Here is a 14,292-nt window from a genome sequence, read left to right as displayed (position 1 = left end):
TTTTAAAAGAAATTCAAAATACTTTGAAATAAGATTTAAATTTGATTCTACAGATTTTCTAGATTTGCCAGAATAATTTTTTTGAATTTTAATCATAATAAGTTTGAAGAAATATTTCACAAATATTCTTCGTCGAAAAAACAGAAGCTAAATTGAAGAATTAAATTAAAATGTATTTATTATTCTTTACAATAAAAAAAAATACTTGAACATTTATTTAAATTGTCAGGAAAGAAGAGGAAGGAATTTAAAAGGTAAAAAGGTATATGTGTTTAAAAATCCTAAAATAATTTTTAAGGTTGTATTTTTTCTCTAAAATTGTCTTTCTGAAAGTTACAAGAAGCAAAGTAAAAAAAATAATGAATTTATTTAAACAAGTGAAGACCAAGTCTTTAAAATATTTTCTTGGATTTTCAAATTCTATTTGAGTTTTGTCTCTCTTAGAATTAAAAATGTAGAGCAAAGCGAGACTAGCTTGCTAGTAAATAAATACAATTTAAAAAATAGAGGCAGCTCACTGGTGAGTGCTGCTATTTGAGATATTTTTAGAACAGGCCAGCGGGCTACTCATCTGGTCCTTACGGGCTACCTGGTGCCCGCGGGCACCGCGTTGGTGACCCCTGCTATAGACTATATAGTATATTATTTACTTAACTTAATCCTCTTCTTCTCGGATGGGAAATAAGGCTTCGACGACTCGACGCCATTCATCTCGCTGCTGTGCTCGTCTCTGTGCCTCGCCCCATGTAAGCTTCATCTCTTTCAGCTCCCCTTCAACTGTTCTTCGCCAGGTGTTCTTTGGCCGCCCTGGCTTACGTTTTCCCGGTGGTGTCCATCTTAACGCTGCCTTTGGTGTCCTCTCGTTGTCCGGTTTTCGAAAATAGCTAGCTAGGCTATAGACTATATAGTATATACCGCATGTTATTTTTGTACAACAACAACTTCAGCTGTCGAAATAGCTAGCTAGGCTATAGACTATATAGTATATACGCATGTTATTTTTGTACAACAACAACTTCAGCTGTCGAAATAGCTAGCTAGGCTATAGACTATATAGTATATACCGCATGTTATTTTTGTACAACAACAAGTTCAGCTGTCAAAATAGCTAGCTAGGCTATAGACTATATAGTATATACCGCATGTTATTTTTGTACAACAACAAGTTCAGCTGTCGAACGTTATAAGGTACACATTCAACAAGTACAACATTAGCACGGACGTATAGCCAAGTTGTGGTTAAGAAGGTGGATTTTTGTTCCTTATATTTACCACACGACCCGGGACTTTGGGGGACTCCAGTGAGAACCGTCCTCGTTTTCCCAGTGTAAAGCTGCGAGCCATTTGTCTCGTCTCTGTGGGCTTTTATCACGCTTTGGCAGAACAAAATACAACCTTTGTTTTCCCTGTTTCCAGTTGTGGTTAGCACAACCAAAAACAACACAGTTTTTTGGCATTTTGGAGGCAGAATGACGGGTTTAACCAGCGTAGGTCGACAGGTTAAAGAGTAATGGCAAAGGTTTGTTTTCAACGCCAGTCTGGTTGCTACGGCTCGAAGAACCCGTATGTAGCTCAGTTGCCCGGATGTCGGCCCTCACCCATTGGACCAAAAATACAAAAACAAATCTGTCTGGAGCCGCAACAAATTAAAAGCCATATTACATACAGATAGTGTGTCATGAGATATACATTGAATTAAGAGGACTTAAAGGAAACTAAATTAGCTCCAATATAGCTACAAATGAGCATAATAATGCAATATGTACATACAGCTAGTCTAAATAGCATGTTAGCATCGATTAGCTTGCAGTCATGCAGTGACCATATGTCTGATTAGCACTCCACACAAGTCAATAACATCAACAAAACTCACCTTTGTGCACTCATGCCCAACGTTAAAAGTTTGGTGGACAAAGACAGAAAAAGAAGTGGCATAAAACACGTCCTAGAAAGTCGGAGAAAGTTATATATGTAAACAAACTACGGTGAGTTCAAGGACCGCCAAAATTAGTAGGACAAAACGGCGCTCGCCAAATACTCGAATCAGTGAAGTATGTTTAATACAAACAGTGTGATTTATAACAATTAGGGAGTTGTGTGTCATGTTTGTCCTCCTACAGAAACCATATTAACACAAATTTTTTTTTTTTCCTCTCATCTTTTTCCATTTTTCATACATTATTTGCAAAAGCTCCAAAGAGCCACTAGGGCGGCGCTAAAGAGCCGCATAGAGCCGCGGGTTGCCGACCCCCGCCTTAGAGGAACTCTGACAATATGGGGACAAAAAAGCAGGTCCCCTAAAAGGAAACCTTTTTAAATGATAGTCAGATCCATTCTCTATCCTTCTATATATGGTAGTTGGAGTTGCAGACAACTTCGTTACTGCTAAATAGCAGTTTTCAGTAATGTCACAGAAGATGCAGGATTTGCTTTAACATTTACCGTATTTTTTGGAGTATAAGTCGCACCGGCCGAAAATGCATAATAAAGAAGGAAAAAAAACATATATAAGTCGCACTGGAGTATAAGTCGCATTTTTGGGGGAAATGTATTTGATAAAAGCCAACACCAAGAATAGACATTTGAAAGGTAATTTAAAATAAATAAAGAATAGTGAACAACAGGCTGAATAAGTGTACGTTATATGAGGCATAAATAACCAACTGAGAAGGTGCCTGGTATGTTAACGTAACATATTATGGTAAGAGTCATTCAAATAACTATAACATATAGAACATGCTATACGTTTACCAAACAATCTGTCACTCCTAATCGCTAAATCCCATGAAATCTTATACGTCTAGTCTCTTACGTGAATGAGCTAAATAATATTATTTGATATTTTATAGAGATGTCCGATAATATCGCGATGCCGATATTATCGGCCGATAAATGCTTTAAAAATGTAATATCGGAAATTATCGGTATCGTTTTTTTTATTATCGGTATCGTTTTTTTCTTTTTTATTAAATCAACATAAAAACACAAGATACACTTACAATTAGTGCACCAACCCAAAAAACACACTCATTCACACAAAAGGGTTGTTTCCTTCTGTTATTAATATTCTGGTTCCTACATTATATATCAATATACACTACCGTTCAAAAGTTTGGGGTCACATTGAAATGTCCTTATGTTTCAATGAAGATAACTTTAAACTAGTCTTAACTTTAAAGAAATACACTCTATACATTGCTAATGTGGTAAATGACTATTCTAGCTGCAAATGTGTGGTTTTTGGTGCAATATCTACATAGGTGTATAGAGGCCCATTTCCAGAAACTATCACTCCAGTGTTCTAATGGTACAATGTGTTTGCTCATTGGCTCAGAAGGCTAATTGATGATTAGAAAACCCTTGTGCAATCATGTTTCACACATCTGAAAACAGTTTAGCTCGTTACAGAAGCTACAAAACTGACCTTCCTTTGAGCAGATTGAGTTTCTGGAGCATCACATTAGTGGGGTCAATTAAACGCTCAAAATGGCCAAAAAAAGGGAACTTTCATCTGAAACTCGACAGTCTATTCTTGTTCTTAGAAATGAAGGCTATTCCACAAAATTGTTTGGGTGACCCCAAACTTTTGAACGGTAGTGTATATCAATACAGTCTGCAAGGGATACAGTCCGTAAGCACACATGATTGTGCGTGCTGCTGGTCCACTAATAGTACTAACCTTTAACAGTTAATTGTACTCATTTTCATTAATTACTAGTTTCTATGTAACTGTTTTCATATTGTTTTACTTTCTTTTTTATTCAAGAAAATGTTTTAAATTTATTTATCTTATTTTATTTTATTAATATTTAAAAAAAAGGACCTTATCTTCACCATACCTGGTTGTCCAAATTAGGCATAATAATGTGTTAATTCCACGACTGTATATATCGGTATCAGTAATTAAGAGTTGGACAATATCGGAATATCGGCAAAAAAGCCATTATCGGACATCCCTAGTTGTAACGATACCAATATTTTGGTACCGGTACTAAAATTATTTCGATACTTTTCGGTACTTTTCTAAATAAAAAATGGCATGATTGGCTTTATTTTAACAAAAAATCTTAGAGTACATTAAACATATGTTTCTTATTGCAGTTAAGTCCTTAATTTATTTATCTTATTTTATTTTATTAATATTTTAAAAAAAAGGACCATATCTTCACCATACCTGGTTGTCCAAATTAGGCATAATAATGTGTTAATTCCACGACTGTACATATCAGTATCGGTTGATATCGGTATCGGTAATTAAAGACTTGGACAATATCGGAATATCGGCAAAAAAACATTATCGGACATCCCTAATATTTTACGGTAATGTGTTAATAATTTCACACATAAGTCGCTTCTGAGTATAAGTCGCACCCCTGGGCCAAACTATGAAAAAAACTGCGACTTATAGTCCGAAAAATACGGTAAGTGGTGAAACTTCCTGTAAGAAGACAGCTGTAGTGCTGTATTCTGAGGATCATGTCATATTTCATTTGAATTTTTTTTATTTTATTTTATTTTTTTTAAATGGTCCTCAGTAGTCACGTACAAATTTCTGTGAATTATGCAAAATCATTTTAATTTCGGTCCCCATGAACCATATGAACTCTTTTTCCCCAGGTTCCCAGTAAGAATGATCAGCACATTACTTCATCAATCCAGAGATTTAAAGACGTGTATGAGCTATTTGGGCAGTGGACATTTTACACCATTTTTTTAATGCCTCCACAACCTGTAGAAAGGGTGGTCCCCACAAGGTATGATCAAAAACTTGGTCCCCATTCCGAATGATAACCAGTATGTGTGTGTGCGTGTGTGTGTGTGTGTGTGTGTGAGGGGGAAAATGTGAGCGTTCCTTTTCCGCACCTTACCACTGGGATTATCTCTGTGAGGAAAACATTTGGCTGCTTGGAACAATGGTGAGATAACACTTTCCGAGTCGCTTTCTGGGTGAATCAGAGCGGATCTGTCCCCCTCGGGTACTTGAACCGTGTGTGTTTGAACGGGAGAGCTCAGGTAGTCTGGGGGAACAGGATTAATGCCCCGCAAGACTTTCATTTACTCGATCAGTTTCAGGTATTAATATGGAGTTAGGAACATGAGAGAAGAACACGCTTTAAAGTATCAAGATCTTAGACGGCGCTTTATTGGAGACTTTAAGGCCCGATGCTAAGATAAGACACGCTTTTGAGTCGTTCACTTTCACTTACAGGGGGCATTTTATGCAAAACTGCCTTTTTAATTGCTACCATCTTTATCTATGATTATGTTTGTGTATTAAATCTACAGTACTGGTACTAATCAGATTTACCACACATTAATCAAGTTTCTGCCTTTTGCGTTTGGGGTCATTGTCCTGTTGGAACACCCAACTGCACCCAAGACCCAACCTCCCGGCCTGATGATTTTAGCTTGTTCTGAAGAATTTGGAGGTAATCCTCCTTTTTCTTTGTCCCATTTAAAGCACCAGTTCCATTGGCAGCAAAACAGGCCCAGAGCATAATACTACCACCACCATGCTTAACGGTAGGAATTGTGTTCCTGGGATTAAAGGCCTCACCTTTTCTCTTCCAAACATATTGCTGGGTATTGTGGCCAAACAGCTCAATTTTTAGAACTTTCCTCCAGAAGGTCTTATCTTTGTCCATGTGATGTCAGATGAAACAAAAATTGAGCTGTTTGGCCACAATACCCAGCAATATGTTTGGAGGAGAAAAGGTGAGGCCTTCAATCCCAGGAACACCATCCCTACCGTCCAGCATGGTGGTGGCAGTATTATACTTTGGGCCTGTTTTGCTGCCAATGGAACTGGTGCTTTACAGAGGTGTACAGCTCCACTAATGGACATTGGAGTGTTACTTTCAAAGGCAAAATTAAAGTATTGCTAGAAACATAATTTTATATGGGACTTTATTGTATTATATGTATAGTACATGTCCCATAAAGAAAACAACATAAAACACAGTATATTTAAATATACTAAATGCAAAAAAAAAAAAGGGAATAAATATTCAAAATAATCTAGTTTGGTTACGCCATCATGAGCGCAACACAAGGTTGTAAAAGTTTCAACTACAATTCTAAATAAGATGTCAAAAGCAAACTGAAATCAAATACACACAGCTTAAAGATTGATCAATACCTATTTGAATTTAGTAATACATAAATATGATGATTTATCAAAATATAAAAGAAATATACCTGAACAGAACGCATGATGGTTACACCAAAAAGTAACGCTATGAACTGCGTTTTTCCAAGTTTTTTGGGCATTTTTATGCTATTTCCAAGCATCTCCTTTTTATTATCGTTGATTTTAAAAGGTCAAACTAATGCATATTATATATGCATGCCTTAGTAAACCAAAAAAAAGTCATATTTATTTTGATTGTTACATTTTGAAGTACATTTGTGCAGGTGGGTGCGAATGTACCCATTACCAGAGCTGTACACAGAGAGTAAATGGGACAATGAAAAAGGAGGATTACCTCCAAATTCTTCAGGACAACCTCAAATCATCAGCCCGGAGGTTGGGTCTTGGGCACAGTTGGGTGTTCCAACAGGACAATGACCCCAAACACACGTCAAAAGTGGTAAAGGAATGGCTAAATCAGGCGAGAATGAAGGTTTTAAAATGGCCTTCGCAACGAGAACATGTGGACACTGTGCCATCTACAAACCCTGTTTCCATATGAGTTGGGAAATTGTGTTTGATGTAAATATAAACGGAATACAATGATTTTCAAATAACCCATATTCAGTTGAATATGCTACAAAGACAACATATTTGATGTTCAAACTGATAAACATTTTTTTTTGAAAATAATCATTAACTTTAGAATTTGATGGCAGCAACACGTGACAAAGAAGTTGTGAAAGGTGGCAATAAATACTGATAAAGTTGAGGAATGCTCATCAAACACTTATTTGGAACATCCCACAAGTGAACAGGCAAATTGGGAACAGGTGGGTGCCATGATTGGGTATAAAAGTAGATTCCATGAAATGCTCAGTCATTCACAAACAAGGACGGGGCGAGGGTCACCACTTTGTCAACAAATGCGTGAGCAAATTGTTGAACAGTTTAAGAAAAACCTTTCTCAACCAGCTATTGCAAGGAATTTAGGGATTTCACCATCTACGCTCCGTAATATCATCAAAGGGTTCAGAGAATCTGGAGAAATCACTGCACGTAAGCAGCTAAGCCCGTGACCTTCCATCCCTCAGGCTGTACTGCATCAACAAGCGACATCAGTGTGTAAAGGATATCACCACATGGGCTCAGGAACACTTCAGAAACCCACTGTCAGTAACTACAGTTGGCCGCTACATCTGTAAGTGCAAGTTAAACTCTCCTATGCAAGGCGAAAACCGTTTATCAACAACACCCAGAAACGCCGTCGGCTTCGCTGGGCCTGAGCTCATCTAAGATGGACTGATACAAAGTGGAAAAGTGTTCTGTGGTCTGACGAATCCACATTTCAAATTGTTTTTGGAAACTGTGGACGTCGTGTCCTCCGGACCAAAGAGGAAAAGAACCATCCGGATTGTTATAGGCGCAAAGTGATGGTATGGGGGTGTATTAGTGCCTTGGTAACTTGTAATGGTAACTTACACATCTGTGAAGGCTCCATTAATGCTGAAAACATACAGGTTTTGGAGCAACATATGTTGCCATCCAAGCAACGTTACCATGGACGCCCCTGCTTATTTCAGCAAGACAATGCCAAGCCACGTGTTACATCAACGTGGCTTCATAGTAAAAGAGTGCGGGTACTAGACTGGCCTGCCTGTAGTCCAGACCTGTCTCCCATTGAAAATGTGTGGTGCATTATGAAGCCTAAAATAGCACAAGGGAGACCCCCGGACTGTTGAACAACTTAAGCTGTACATCAAGCAAGAATGGGAAATAATTCCACCTGAGAAGCTTCAAAAATGTGTCGTCTCAGTTCCCAAACGTTTACTGAGTGTTGTTAAAAGGAAAGGCCATGTAACACAGTGGTGAACATGCCCTTTCCCAACTACTTTGGCACGTGTTGCAGCCATGAAATTCTAAGTTAATGATTATTTGCAAAAAAAAAAAAAAAGTTTATGAGTTTGAACATCAAATATCTTGTCTTTGTAGTGCATTCAACTGAATATGGGTTGAAAAGGATTTACAAATCATTGTATTCCGTTTATATTTACATCTAACACAATTTCCCAACTCATATGGAAACGGGGTTTGTACTAACAAAAGTTTCAATCAATCAATCAATCAAAAGACATGGTGTGGATGAACTTGACTGGCCTGCACGGAGTCCTGACCTGAACACCGATAGAACACCTTTGGGATGAATTAGAAGGGAGGCCTTCTCGGCCAACATGTGTGTTAACCTCACTAATGCGCTTTTGGAAGAATGGTGGACAATTCCTATAAACACACCCCGCAACCTTGTGGACAGCCTTCCCAGAAGAGTTGAAGCTGTAATAGCTGCAAAAGGTGGACCCGACATCATATTGAACCCTATGGGTTAGGAATGGGATGGCACTTCAAGTTCATACGTGAGTCAAAGCAGGTGGCCAAATACTTCAGAGGCAGGTAACGGCTTCATGGAAGAGCGCATTAGTATGCAAGGCGCTGCAGGAATACCGCATCCGTAATCCTTTTACATGACACTACGGCGACGCAAGGCCCGCTTCTCCTGGTCCTCCCCCTTCACGTGTCTATGTGAGCGTCACCTCAGACGCTCCGTGCGTGCCTGGTGAACTTCGCAGCTGTCACAGGCGCGCCCCGAACGTCTTCATGCGGTAAAAGTTTGGAGTAAATCCCATTACTAGTACTTCTTACTACTACTGCTGACTGGCGCAGCTTTCATTATTGCTGACAGGTGGGGCACATAAGCCATCAAGGAAGATTAAAGTCAGGCAAATATGGCGGTCGTATCCTTCAGCAGGAAACAGCTTTTTACCCCGCATTCTTTCGCGCTTCTCCTCCGCCGTTTAGTTCTTCATCAACTTTCTCCTCTCTCTTCTCTTCCTCGTGCCTCATTAAGCCTCCTCTTCTTCCTCGGCGCTCTGCAGCCATTTTCCCCTCTCTTTTCTCTGCTCCCCCGTTTTCTCTCCTTGTCAGCCGAGTACAGATGTCTAATCCATCAACACCTCCTCAAGCTGTGAGCGCCATTGTGTAAAAGTGCGTGTGTGTGTGTGTGTGTGTGTGTGTGTGTGTGTGTGTGTGTTCTTGTATTTCTACCCTTCTTGAGACATCAACATGGAAAAAAACTGTCCATATGACATACTTGCCAACCTTGAGACCTCCAATATCGGGAGGTGGGTTAGTTTTTTTTTTAACTAAGGGCGTGGTTAAAAGGAGAGCATATTTACAGCTAGAATTCACCAAATCAAGTATTTCATATATATATAATATGTATATATATATATATATGAAATACTTGACTTTCAGTGAATTCTAGCTATATATTTTTATTTTATTTTATTATACATATAAATAAAAGACATACTTGAATTTCAGTGTTCTGCAGGCTATCCAGTAGATGGCAGTATTGTCCTGTTTAACCCTGTAACACCCCTTGTTGTAAAATTACAACGCTACATTTAACCATCCTAAAAAACAATCTGTTTTATATTTTTTTATTTTTTTACCACATTTACATAGTCATTGGGTCCTATTGTTCAGTCTCACAATGCTATTGGATCATACATTTGTTTATAAGTCACGCCTTCTGGCCATGAACTCACACAACCTCTCAAGGTTTCCTTCGAACAAAATCTATTTGTTTCATTGGACTGGATTCATCAGATTCAAGTAATTAAAATGTCTTTTATATATATTTTTGGTTGTTATTACAATGTCTAGAGCATGTACATATGTAGCTATTGTGGAACAGATGCATCAAATTTCATTTAGAGCTTGTTATATAATTGTTGCAATTATAAAAGAGGGGGAAAAAGCGTTTTTTAAAAGTTTTATCTTGTTTCATATTTTTTATATTTGTAATAAATGACTTCATAAAAATATAACTAATGTGTGATTATTATTAATGGTATAAACCATTATGGGGCTAAGTAAGCAATCAACCCTGCAAATGAACGCTTAGTTGTTTGGACAACGTGAGTACAAATACAGAAATTCTGCTCCCATAAAGCCCAATGTTGCAATATTACAACATTTCTCTAAAAACATACATAAACATTTTTTTTTAAACTCTTCAATTTCTGCATCAAATGCCTCCTACAACAACATCTGAAAGGTCAAATTTTTTTTTTTTAGGTTTTTCTATATTCGGGTCTTACGGGTTACTGTTTACGGCAGACAAACTGCTTTACGGTAGACTAAACGTGACTGCTGTTGTTGTGTGTTGTTACCGCGCTGGGAGGACGTTAATGAAACTGCCTAACAATAAACCCACATAAGAAACCAAGAACTCTCTCTCCTAGTTGTGCACTCTACTCTCTAAAAGCCGTAAATGTTATGACGTCATTGGGCAGGCAAGCTGTTTATATTGTGGGAAAGCGGACGTGAGAACAGGCTGTCCCCACTCAGGTCCGCATTGAGCTGGAGGGGGCGTGGCCTCCAGCTCCGGCTGAATACCGGGAGTTTGTCAGGAGAAAATCTCTGCCGGGAGGTTGTCGGGAGAGGCGCTGAATACCGGGATTCTACCGCTAAAAACGGGAGGGTTGGCAAGTATGCCATATGAGGACCGGTGAACAAGTTAGGACATGGGTGTCAAACCCTTTGCAGCACTAACTCTTCCGGGAGCTACAAAGTGTATATTGTAGCGTCCCGGAAGAGTTAGTGCTGCAAAGGGTTCTGGGTATTTGTTCTGTTGTGTTTATGTTGTGTTACGGTGCGGATGTTCTCCCGAAATGTGTTTGTCATTCTTGTTTGGTGTGGCGTATATTTGTAACAGTGTTAAAGTTGTTTATACGGTCACCCTCAGTGTGACCTGTATCGCTATTGAACAAGTATGCATGGCATTCCCGTGTGTGTACATACAGAAGCCGCACATATCTTGTGACTGGGTCTGAACGATGTTAGAATGGATGAAAAGCGGACGTGACGACAACTCGTAGAGGACGTTAAAGGCAGTGTCTTTAAGGCACGCCCCCAAGACTGTGGTCCGGGTGGGCTACGAGATATAATGACTGATGAACACCTTCGTTGGATAATGAGGGTTGCCTCAGCTCAAAGCCTGAGCCCCGACATTAATGAACTAGCATTGAAGAAAAGATGGCAGGTACCTGGCTTGGGCACATTAGATTGCAAACTGAGCAGTTTAAAGTCCTGAATGGTTGGTTTATTCATTGTTATTTTATTTTCAAATTTATTAGCCTGTGGAAAAAGTTAATGTTGATATTTACCTCAGAAGGCTGCAAATAAAAAAGAGGCATTCAATTTTTATTCAAATTGTATTAGATATGCCATTGATATTTTTGAATTATTATTATTATTATTTGAAACTGGATTTTGCATGTCACTATAAAGTTATATAAGCCTTGCTTGTTCAATATTCAATGCACAACTTGTTTGGGTCCCTATTAAAAGGTTCATTTGTTCAACCTTGGCCCGCGGCTTTGTTCAGGTTTAAATTTTGTCCCACTCTGTATTTGAGTTTGACACCCCTGAGTTAGGACATAAATCATGGTCCCAATACAGAAAACCATAGCATCTAATAGAAAGCCAAACACTAGAGCAGGCCCGGGCAATTATTTTGACTCGGGGGCCACATTTAGAGAAAAAAATGTGTCTGGGGGGCCGGTATATCTATTTTTAGGAACACTAATACAAAACCTCACAATAACGTCCTGATTGAATGCTAAAAACGTTATGGAATTTTACATTTTTCTATGAACGATAAAACACTGAATATTGACAAAATATGAACGTCACACCCCCCTTTCGGTCGACATATTTTACAATCAAGTGAAACGCAACAAAAACGCAACAAACTGTGAAATATGAACGCGAAGGGTACAAAATAAACCCACCGACAATCTGATGTATCTGATATATCACTAAGCTTTAGAACTTTGTTGTGAATATCTCCTTCCGCGTCTGTGGAAACGCTCCCCGCCCACACTGCTTAGTGCCTCGTCTGAGCTGCTGTGGCGTAGATTACCATAGTAACTAATTAGATGACCATAGTAACTAATTAGATTACCATAGTAACTAGTATATCACCCCAAAGCGCAGATTCCAACAATTGAAATACTTAGTATAGTTGAAGACTTACGGCCATTAGAAAACATGACTGCACATCATCATGGCAGCTACACTTTCCATCTTAAAGATCTAAAAAAAATATTTGGGAATGTCCGGCGGGCCAGATGGAAAAGCTCAATGGGCCGCATGTGGCCCCCGGTCCTTAATTTGCCCAGTTCTGTACTAGAGTCCGTGAACATTGCTCCAAAGTCAGGATCTTTTGTTGATTTAATGTGCATACTAAAGTAAACACTGACAGGTGCAAAGGCAGCAGTATATGATAAAATAAGACGGCAGCTAAAGAAGGACTTCCCTATTCATCCCCGAAAAAAAAAACCGCCAGGTGAACAGCTGATTTTACGACTTCCGGTGCTGACGTAAGACAACCCGCGTCCCATATGTGACCATAGGATGAACAAATACACTACGGTACTAAGACTATAGTGGCCATTAATAGTTAGCTTCTACAGCTGGGTTGCCCAAAGTGCGACACAGGGGCCATCTGTGGTCCCTGACTCCTTTGTCATCGGCCTTAAGCACGTTACAAAAAACTAAACATACAGATCTCATTTGCACCCCCTGGTGGTGAAATCTATCAAAATGGGGGTGGCCCCCAAAAAGGAGGGATTTTTCAAATTGACTTTGTGTCGGTTTTTTTTAAAAGTGCTCCCCCTCTGGTCAACATATGAAATAACAAGTGTGTGTCAGAAATTGAAATGTACCCCCTTTGGCCAAAATTTATTAAAAACATGAATCAAAAAAAGTATATAGAGACATACTGTGATAACTTGAAGTAAATAATGAACATTAAAAACCAATTACAAAAAAAATAATAATTGGAATTTACACTTTATGTGTGGTGTTGGAGTTCTGTTGCTTTATGCTTGAAATAACACAAAACTTCATGATAGAGTGATTATTATTATCATTATTATTATTTTTAGTATTAGCATAGCCTTATTATGCAGAGCAGTCTGTACCTAATTATGGCAAGGAGTGTGTACCTTCAAATTTAGATCAAATTTAGAGTTAATGCAGCAGCGGTAGGAGGAAAAAAGACAAAAAAAATTTCAGACAATACTTGCTAATTTGAATTAGAATAATTTTATAAGAAAAGATTAATGAATTAAAATAAATAAATAAATAAATAAATGCATACTGTATGTATATAGAGACATACTGTAATAACTTGAAGTAAATAATGAAGATTAAAAACCAATTACAAGCAAACAAACAAAAAAATAATTAACTAAAAGCAGCCTTTTTCTCACAATTAGTCGACTTTTTTCTTATAAAATTGAGAACAATTTCTCATATTCTTTCTGTTTCTGTAATAATGCAATATTTTCTCGTAAAATGATTACTTTTTTATGTAAAATCATTACTTTTTCATGCAAAATGGTGACAATTGTCATATAAAATTCTGACTTTTATCACAATATTGCCAATTTTTTTTTGTTCTTGTAAAACAGTGACATTTTTGGGGTAAAATGATGACTTTTGTCATAATTTTGCCAAGTAATATTCCGATCATTATTATAATATTGCCAACATTTAAAAGTTTTCTTATAAAATTGTGACTTTTGTCGAGTAAAATGACGGACTCTTTTCATAAAATTGCCAAAATTTCAAGCTTTTCTTGTAAAATTGCGACTGTTATTGAGTACAATTCCAACTTTTGTCATAATATTGCACAAATGTTCGGGTTTTTCTTATAAAATTTTGACTTGGGTTTAGTAAATTACGACTTTTACTATAAAATGCAAAATTCTAAGTTTTACTTGTGAAATTGTGACCTTGTTCTTGTGAAATTCCAACTCATTTTTCACAACACGCTTTTTGTACATTTGCAAAGTAAGTATATATTATTAATGTTGTAAATACACATCTTTATATATCTAGAAAGGCTGGTCCTAAAGAGGGAGGCATTATTCAGAGGTCTCAAGAAGGTAACAAATACAAGAATATGTGTGTGTGTGTGTGTGTGTGTGTGTGTGTGTGTGTGTGTGTGTGTGTGTGTGTGTGTGTGTGTGCGTGCAGGAAAGTTGGGAAAAGTCAAAGTGCGAAGATTAACGTGTGCACCCGGCGTCTCA

At 37.9% G+C, this 14,292-nt stretch overlaps 1 protein-coding gene across 7 annotated transcripts in view; it reads right to left on the bottom strand.

Annotated features, from left to right (window-relative positions):
• The window catches only part of elavl4 (ELAV like neuron-specific RNA binding protein 4), a 324,532-nt gene that overhangs the window by 70,914 nt on the left and 239,326 nt on the right, over nucleotides 1–14,292 (bottom strand). The window lies entirely within an intron of this gene.

This window comes from Entelurus aequoreus, linkage group LG19 (genome assembly GCF_033978785.1).
Source record: "Entelurus aequoreus isolate RoL-2023_Sb linkage group LG19, RoL_Eaeq_v1.1, whole genome shotgun sequence".
In the NCBI taxonomy this organism is placed as follows: Eukaryota; Metazoa; Chordata; class Actinopteri; order Syngnathiformes; family Syngnathidae; genus Entelurus; species Entelurus aequoreus.
This window is presented reverse-complemented; position numbering and strand designations above follow the sequence as displayed.